Source organism: Prunus mume, linkage group LG6 (genome assembly GCF_029339155.1).
Source record: "Prunus mume cultivar Tortuosa linkage group LG6, ASM2933915v1, whole genome shotgun sequence".
Classification (NCBI taxonomy): Eukaryota; Viridiplantae; Streptophyta; class Magnoliopsida; order Rosales; family Rosaceae; genus Prunus; species Prunus mume.
In genome coordinates, this window is record NC_142703.1 from 3,146,351 (window position 1) to 3,154,882 (window position 8,532).

At 35.9% G+C, this 8,532-nt stretch overlaps 1 pseudogene across 1 annotated transcript; it reads left to right on the top strand.

Annotated features, from left to right (window-relative positions):
* The first annotated feature begins 1,380 nt into the window (after positions 1-1,380).
* Positions 1,381-7,677, top strand: LOC103336247 (uncharacterized; annotated as a pseudogene). The gene is made up of 9 exons (XR_016127974.1): positions 1,381-1,525; positions 1,626-1,756; positions 2,337-2,417; positions 2,501-2,589; positions 2,686-2,760; positions 3,081-3,142; positions 3,256-3,312; positions 6,557-6,821; positions 7,276-7,677. The product of XR_016127974.1 is annotated as an uncharacterized LOC103336247 (transcript).
* Positions 7,678-8,532: the final 855 nt, after the last annotated feature.

The following is an 8,532-nucleotide window of genomic DNA, read 5'->3' on the forward strand; positions in this document are numbered from 1 at the left end:
AATTTTATAATAAATAGTGACACGTGGCAACCGAAAATATTATATGAAAAGTTTATCAAAATTAATGGTTTAAAGTATAAAAAAATTGGAAATAAAGCACAATGAATAGTAATTGCCTTAGCCCTAGCTTTTTGAGGTGGAACCAACAAAGGTAAGGTTACCATTATTTACGTGAATAGTAGCAGCCCTTGCCTTACACTTGTCTTAGCCTTAGCCTTTGAGGTGGACATGCTCTTAGAGCTATTCCAACCATGCAGCCCGAGGAGGGGGAAAAAACAAAATCCGCTTCACCATGCGTGCCCGGGTGTGGGACCCACTAACCGGGCCGCCCAAGGCAACTTCGCCCAGTCCAAAACGCGGTGGAGGTGACGCCATGACGACGTCGGTGGCGTCGTCCACGCGGTTTTCAAATTTTTAACGTTAGCGTGCATTTGAACTCGCGGCGTCAACGCGACGCCACCACAACGGTGGAAGCCACGTGGCACTCCCGGCCTCGATTTGATTCCAAATTTTAATCCAACGGTGGCGATTTTTGGACAATAAAATTATGAAAAAAACTAAAAATCCTAAAAATTCTGATTTTTTTTCTTATAAATTTGAATTTTGAAATTCATTCGAAATTTGAACCCAAAAATTTATCTGAAATTTGAATTTTGAAATTCATCCGAAATTTGAATTTTGAAATTCAAAAAAATCTTATCCCGAAATTTTATCTGATTATGAATAGTCTTGACACGTAGGAACCCGTAAATCTTATCCGAAAATATTATCCACATTAATTATTAAGGTAAATAAAATTGTGAATAAAACAAAAAAATGAATAATCGCCTTAGCTAGGCAATGGGTGAAACACAAAATTGATTTTGCAAGGCAACCACTATTCACGTGAATAGTGGCTGCGCTCTCCTTGCCATGGCTAAGGGCAATATGGGTGGAGTTGCTCTTAAAGGGGCACGGGCTGGTGAGAACAAAAACATTTACCAACTAAATGAAACTGCTGATATTGGGGGTGGTATGCAGCTTGTTGCATTACGTGCACTTTTGGCATCTTTCCTTTCTTTATCTTGTGTTCACCCCCCTTATGTAGATGCAGGTCTTGATCTTTCTTTCTTTTTGGTTTGTCAAACAGTATAAATAGGTGGATTACATGTGAGTTTGATGTTTTTTTCCCCTAAGTTTGTATAAGCCATTTTACAAAAAGATAAATTTGTCTTTAAAATTTTGAAGATAAAGTAAGTAAGAGAATAAGATAGGTGGAAATAGCATTACTAAAAAAAATTGGACAGAAAATCGGAGTTATCTAAAGCTATGGGGTGTTTTGGTCATTAAACTTCAAAAGAAGAAACAAAGTTTAGGGTTCCTTCTGTTCTGTCACTCTCTGATTGAGCGGGTATTCAGCTTTCACTTTTTGACTGAAACAACTCTCAAACGGTACTGCCACCATTATCCCAACCCCAACCCCAATCCTAATCCCAATCCCAATCCCAAGCCCTAACCCTAATTCTGGTTGTTGTTCTTCATTCAGGTATCTGTCGTATAATGCCGGCGTTGTTTTCTTCTGACTTCTTTTAGGTTTTGAATTTGAATTTCAGTTCTCTGTCTCTGTTGTGTGAGGAAATACGTAGACAGAAAAATGGATCGGTATCAGAGGATAGAGAAACCTCGGGAGGAAACGCCAATTAACGAGAATGAGATTCGCATTACCACTCAGGGCAGGATCAGGAACTACATTACCTACGCCACCACTCTGCTTCAGGTCCTTCTCTCTCTTTCTCTCTGTTGTTGCTGTTGTTTTTGTTGTTGTTCGTGCATTTTGGGGATCATTTCTCAACGGTTTTTCATGTTTAAGACCCTAGTGCATTGTAAATGATGATTTGTATATGTTTGTGCTGATGCAATTTCAGCTTGCTTTTTGTTGTCAATCCTGTAATTTTATTATGATTTATTTGTTAATTTAGTCAGTTTTTCTTGTACCAATGTACATTGTTGATGAGAAAAAAGAACCATTGTGGGAGAAGCCCATTTTTTAAGAGATGTGTTTGCTTATATATATATATATATATATATATATATATATATCGCATTGTTATTCCTGTTTACGTGAAGGGTGTTTAAATAATTTTGAGAAAGGCATCTGTAGTTGTCTGCCTCTTGGATAATTTGTGTTGGTTTAAACTGTGGCAGAAGGAAATAATTTTTTTGTTCATTTGTTATTTTCGGGAAGAAAAAAAAAACAGAAAAGTTATTGGGCCTCTTTTTTGTTATGTTTTACTAACTTTATTATATACCATTTGTTATCTTTTCACTGTTGTGTCATTATTATTTTCTGTTTACAGGAGAAAGGATCTGATGAAATTGCTCTCAAAGCCATGGGCAGAGCTATCAACAAGACTGTGATGATTGCTGAACTTATTAAGGTTCTTTAAATCAGCAACTCAACAATTTTGTGTGCCTTTCTGTACATGTTATGTTGCTCATTACAAAATTGTTTTCTCTTCAGCGAAGGATTGCTGACCTTCATCAAAACACATATATTGGCTCTACTGATATAACTGACTTGTATGAGCCGCTGGAAGAAGGCCTCGATCCGTGAGAACCATAATATGATCCTTTCTCAATGATAATTTCTCATGCATTCTGTCATATTGAGTGTTATGTTTGGCTAATAAAATTCTACTGACACAGTGTAGAAACTACTCGCCATGTATCAGTGATTACAATTACTTTGTCCAAGAAAGAATTGGATGGATCCTCTACAGGGTATGTAGAACTGGATTTTTACCCAAGCTAATTGCTGATTTTTTTTTTTAATAACAGTAATGAGCATGGGTTTACAGATACTCATCTCTCTCTCTCTCTCTCTCTCTCTCTGTGCTTCTAGCAATATCAGGCTGTGTTTTGTGCTTCCATTATCATCTTTAGCTCATAAAATCTGATGCACATGGAGTTTCTGCTGTGTTATATGATTACCATCTTCAAAGTCACATTTTTTGCTGACAAGAAAAAAAAGTTCAGACGAGTTTGTATTATTGTTCTATGTGTGTGATGATTTACATTGGTTTACTTTTAATATGATGCAGATATCAGGCACCGATTCCAGCAGATCAAGTGAAACCATGGACTGAATATGGTTATGAAGGAGGTAACCACAACTTATGATCACTGATTTGAATTTAATCCTGCTCTAAGCATTTAATAATAAATTATTTTTTTTGGTACAAAAATGAATAATTATTTGTTTTATTTTGTGAATAGAGGGCTCTCCTAGTATGCGAGGTAGAGGACGCGGTCGAGGAAGGGGTAGAGGCAGAGGTAATACACAAATTTACTAAATGCTCCAAAGTGATTTTTATTTTTTATTTGTTCATTATTTGCACTTCGAGCATTGTGAATTATTGGTTTGATTACTCAAACCTCCTTAAGCAGCTGGATGAAAAATGGATTTTCCTTGAATTGGTACAACTACAGGTAGTTTCATAGAGTGTGATTAGAGAAATTTATTTTAGATGGTTGTATGCACTGAAGACCTAATAACGTGTGAGTGAAGAAAAGATGAGTTGATTTGGAGTGAAATGAATTAAAGCGGATAAAAAATTATATATAGAAATTTGGGAAGTAGCATGTTCAATTCATTATTAGACATAACCTGGAAGTATTTCATATTGAATATCCAAAGTTGTATGGTTACAGAGAAAAAGACTAATGTTGTTGGGCCTGATAGTTTCCTTAAAAGGAACAAAAGAACCTAGATGGTTTGTTGTGACATGTGGCAAATTAGTGGTAATGTGAAAACTAGGATTGTTAATTTTAAGCAAAGATCATATATATGAAACACCAACCAACTTAAGGAAAATAGTGTTCCTTTGGAGTAATATCATAAAGTTTATGGGGATATTTGAGTAGGCCTTGTCCATTTAGCCCACATGTGCAACCTCCCTTACTTTGTCTTCGTTGAAATCAAATGCTCGTTGGTGTCATGAAGTGTTATTTCCAATTTTTATTTCCTTATCTTAATAAGGTGTGGGTTGACCAGGTTGCACTCCCATCCCTAACCTGTTCACATCTTTCCACCAGATTTTTTAAATGATCATATGACGCTATTTCTTACTTGACACTCTTCTCTATTTTTGCAAGAGGGAGGGTGGGGCACCTCACAAAATTCAGGCTCTTTCTTGTGACAAATCAATCTAAGTTTTATTTGTCAGTCTATTTTTTTTTCTTGTATTAATTCTAATTCATACTAAAAATTTAGTTGCAATTCAAGAGGAATTTAAACATGAGAGTGAGAGAGAAAACAAAGAGGGGAGGGAGCCACTTAAGAATTTAAGAGGTTGTGGCTCTTTATAACTATACACATAGTGCAAAAACTGCCATAATACCACCACTAGACCCAAATTGTTGCACCCTGTTTGAAAACCTTGTGGATATGCTCTCTTTCTCTTGCTTACTAGTAAATATTTGGAAGCACACAGTACCTCCTGATTTCTTGCTCGTTTTTATGTTCTTTGTCTGGTGGGTACATCAGGAATTCCCAATCATTGTATACATCCTAAGCGCAATGTGCCTTCTTCGTCTATTGCTGTTTATTCTTCAATAAGTATGCCTTCACTTATGGGGAAATGTTTCGCTGCATATTGTCTCGGATCCAAAGTTCTAAACCTCTGAGGTGGTACTAAAGCTGTATCAACCCCACCAGTCCCAATCACAAGGCCACAATATTTGAATATTGTGCCCTATTTTTTCCATTAATGAAAATCCATGCTCCCAAGCATTATCATGTCTCTATTTCCTCTGCTAGATATCATACATTACCCTTAATATTTTTCAGAACTGCATCCTAATTAGTTATAAAATTATGTAGTATATGTAATACCTCTCCAATTACTTTATTCAAGTACTTAATCATGCACATATCACAGTAGTTATTTAGTTTATCACTTACTACACACCAATTAGTAGACATTGTCATAGACAATAAATACCTCACCAATCAATGCATAAAAGTATGCAATCATTCAGGAATTTGCTTAATCGTCCGTACAAATACAAGAAGAAACATTAATTTGCATTGGGCCTGCAAGTTTCTTAATCATGCAATTAATTGGTTAATGCGTTGTGTTGGTTTGTTGTGCTTCAACATTTGTGGAGAAACACTGGGGGGATGTATCTAAGGCAAAAGTTATTTCGAAACTTTTTTGTTTTGTCTGGGTGATTTGGTTGGACAGAAATGCTAGAAAGATAGGGGAAAAAAAGATGCACTTGAACTATGGGATTGGAGTGCGTTTTTGGACCTAATTATGGGCTTGGTTCTTTTCTTATTGATTCTGGTTGGGGAGCTGTTGTTGAGTGTTTTGTTGTTGTGGTTTCAGTTTAGCTTTGATAACTTTGTTTTTGAGAGATTACTTTCCAGATTGTATAGTTGAGTTAGTGCACTGCTGGTCTGCTCAAGGACATTTATCTTTGTATTTCTTTGATTTAAATGAAGTCATTCTTTCCTATTTAAAAAAGTGCTCAGTCATTCATTAATATATGTTACTTAGTTTTAAACGTATACTGTTGGTAAAAGTAAATAAAAATAAAAACACTAATTTAGGAGATTATAACATATGTATATATTTTTTAAACTAAGACTAAGTTAGGAGATTGTTGATTGCAGAAAACAATTTGTAAGAAATACAAATACATCTGTAAGAAAGAGAGAAATTTTGTGTAACACGTCAATAGTGAGGGAGATAAGGGTATAGTGTCAGGGAGGTTTTGGTGAATAAATTGGTGAAGTCCATGTCACGGTGTCTCAGATGTAGACATAGGTAAGTTTTTTAGGTGAGTGGGTGAAGTTGTCTGTGTATTGGAGAAATTAACTTGCTTATGATGGATGATGTGACTGCATCTCCAGCTGTTTTTCTATTATTTTAATTTTTATTGTTTAGAATATTTAAACTGAGTCCATTAGATCAAATAGAGCTTTTAGATCAGTTGTCAATTTGATAAAGCATTATAGACTTCCATCAAGTGTAGGGTTTGCATCAATTGGGAAGTAAGGGTTGAACCTTTGATTGGTCCTCTTTTTCTTTTCTTTGTTCTTTGGAAATCTTTTTAAAATCATTTACTCTAACTTCTGGCAGGAACAGGCGCCACCAATGCCAAGTTCATATGGTTATCCAGTCCTCAAAATAAACCATATCTATGCATAGAGATGATAAGAGAGTGAAAATTTTGAAAACCTAGGAATTCTATGTAGTATTGAGTTGCTTGTGTGATTCGTTTTATTTGGTCAAAATAGTATAATTTCTCAAATTTCATTTAAAATTCCATATTTTCTCAAAATTTATGTCCTTTCTCTCAAATTTTTACCTATATCGTTACTTTTCGTCAATATTTCTGTTTTTAAACTCTCATTTTTCTATCAGTTTTGTTCTTTAATACCTTGATTTTCAGTAGCAGGCTGTTTATCTTTTTTATTCAGTATATTTGCTTTTGGTGTTGTTTTACATTATACCAGCTAATTTTGTATGATTTAAAAAGCAGTAATAGTTCATGTATCTCTTTTGTACAGGGAATGTCAGCAATGGAGTAGTAGAATACAATGGTGATGGTGGCTTTGATGGTGGGCGTGGCTATGGTGGCTTTGATGGTGGGCGCGGCTATGGTGGCTTTGATGGTGGGCGCGGCTATGGTGGCAGGGGTCAGAGGTCGTGGAAGAATCCGTGGTTATCGTGGACGTGGACGAGGATATGGTGGTGGAAGTATGCAGCTGGAATCAGGTGGTTATAATGCTTATAATGATTATGGAGGTGGGGCACCTCCTACACAAGGTCGTGGTAAGCTTTCACATCATTAAATCCATTGTGTTTAAATAATATAATGGAGAAATGTATATCTATGATTATAATCTTCCCCGTTGTATTATGAATCCTTTTCTTAAGATATGGATTTTTAAATTTAAATAGTCAAATCATGTAAACTAAAGCTTCCATGGGACGTGTATGTTGGGATGAATAATTTACATTGTCGAGGGCGCTTTTGAAAATTTTGGTTAGTTCCCGAACAAATAACAAAATTGACTTTGAATGTTGCAAATTGTCATACAAATAACAAATCTTTTATTAGAATGAAGAAAGGTGGAATCCGCCTTCATTTTTGTTGCTGGCATTGAGTTTCCTTTGGTGCTGATGCGTTTGATATTTTTCTTAGGCTATCTGCGAAATTTGTCTTTCATTCTTAATATATGAATGTAATATAACCTTTTAATGGTTTCTATCTTGGTTCTTGCAGGACGAGGGCGTGGCCGAGGCAGGGCAAGAGGTCGTGGGCGTGGTCAGGGTTTCCGAGTTGATGGACCTCCTACTCCTACCCAGGCTGCTCCCTGACCTCAGGAGGTACCGAACCTGCGTTAGGTTGCAGAAATTTTTGGATGCCTGCTCAGCTAATTATGTCTATTTTAGGGGCAAAATGGGGGTTGGGGTTCTTCAGTAGTGAAGTTTAAGATCCTTTTCTAGGGAGGGATACTAGCTAGTGAGCTGCCCGCTCAATGTGTGTGGCAGCCATGTTTTTGTAGTTCGAAGGTAGGATAAGGATTGTTCTCGTTTATATCTGACCAAAACTTGAAAGTTGTATACCTTTCTCTTTTAGAAAATAATAGAGCAGTACATTCATTCTTTTCTTTTTATAAATAAACTCTTCAATCTGTTTTGCTTCAGGAAAAAGTGATGCATAAGTTTTAGGTCACCGACCTTTAGGGTATAGGGTTTGCAGTCTTGAGCTTGGTTGATTTTGTTGGAACCAGATCATTGAGTATGTGCCTGACTGTTATATGTTAGAAAACAAATCTCGAATCTATCTCGAGTTTGGTGCTTTGGAGGTTAGCTCAAATTGTGTTGCTACATCCGTTTGTAGCTGAGATGATAGCTTCCTTATAATCCAATTCTAGGCTAAATAAATGGCCAAAAGAAAATGTGTTAGAATAAGTGACACGCCAATCCAGTGGTAATTCTCTTCATTTTGTTTGGGGATTTTTGTAGAAAGTCAGATGACTTTAACACCATTCAATTTTTCATCTATTTTGAAGGGTATTTTAGTCTTTCTAATGTGTAAACCTTTTTTTATTTACAAATTTATAAATAAACCCAATCCTAGCCATGTAAACCTTCTTTTTATAGGACAACGCTTTCATCTCTTTTAACCCAAGCCTTTTCTCTTGTTTTAACTCAATCATCCCCAACCCCATTAAGAGCAGTTCCAGTAGGCCCTGCCTTGGCAAAAGGCTGCCCATGCAGAGAAATGGATCTCCAGGGTACAAAATAGCCCAGGCAAGGCATGGGCTCCACCAAGCCTTGGCAGGCTCAAAGGCAAGAACAGAGCTGTTGCTTTAGGTGTGACATCATGTTGATGTTAACAAAGAAAAAAAATTATTTTTTTTAAAAAAAATCACCAAAAAAATTCAGAATATTTTTTTAATACATATCTAGCAATTTTTATTATTATTAATCTCATACATATAAATAAAATTAATCCAATGTGAATAGTAATTGT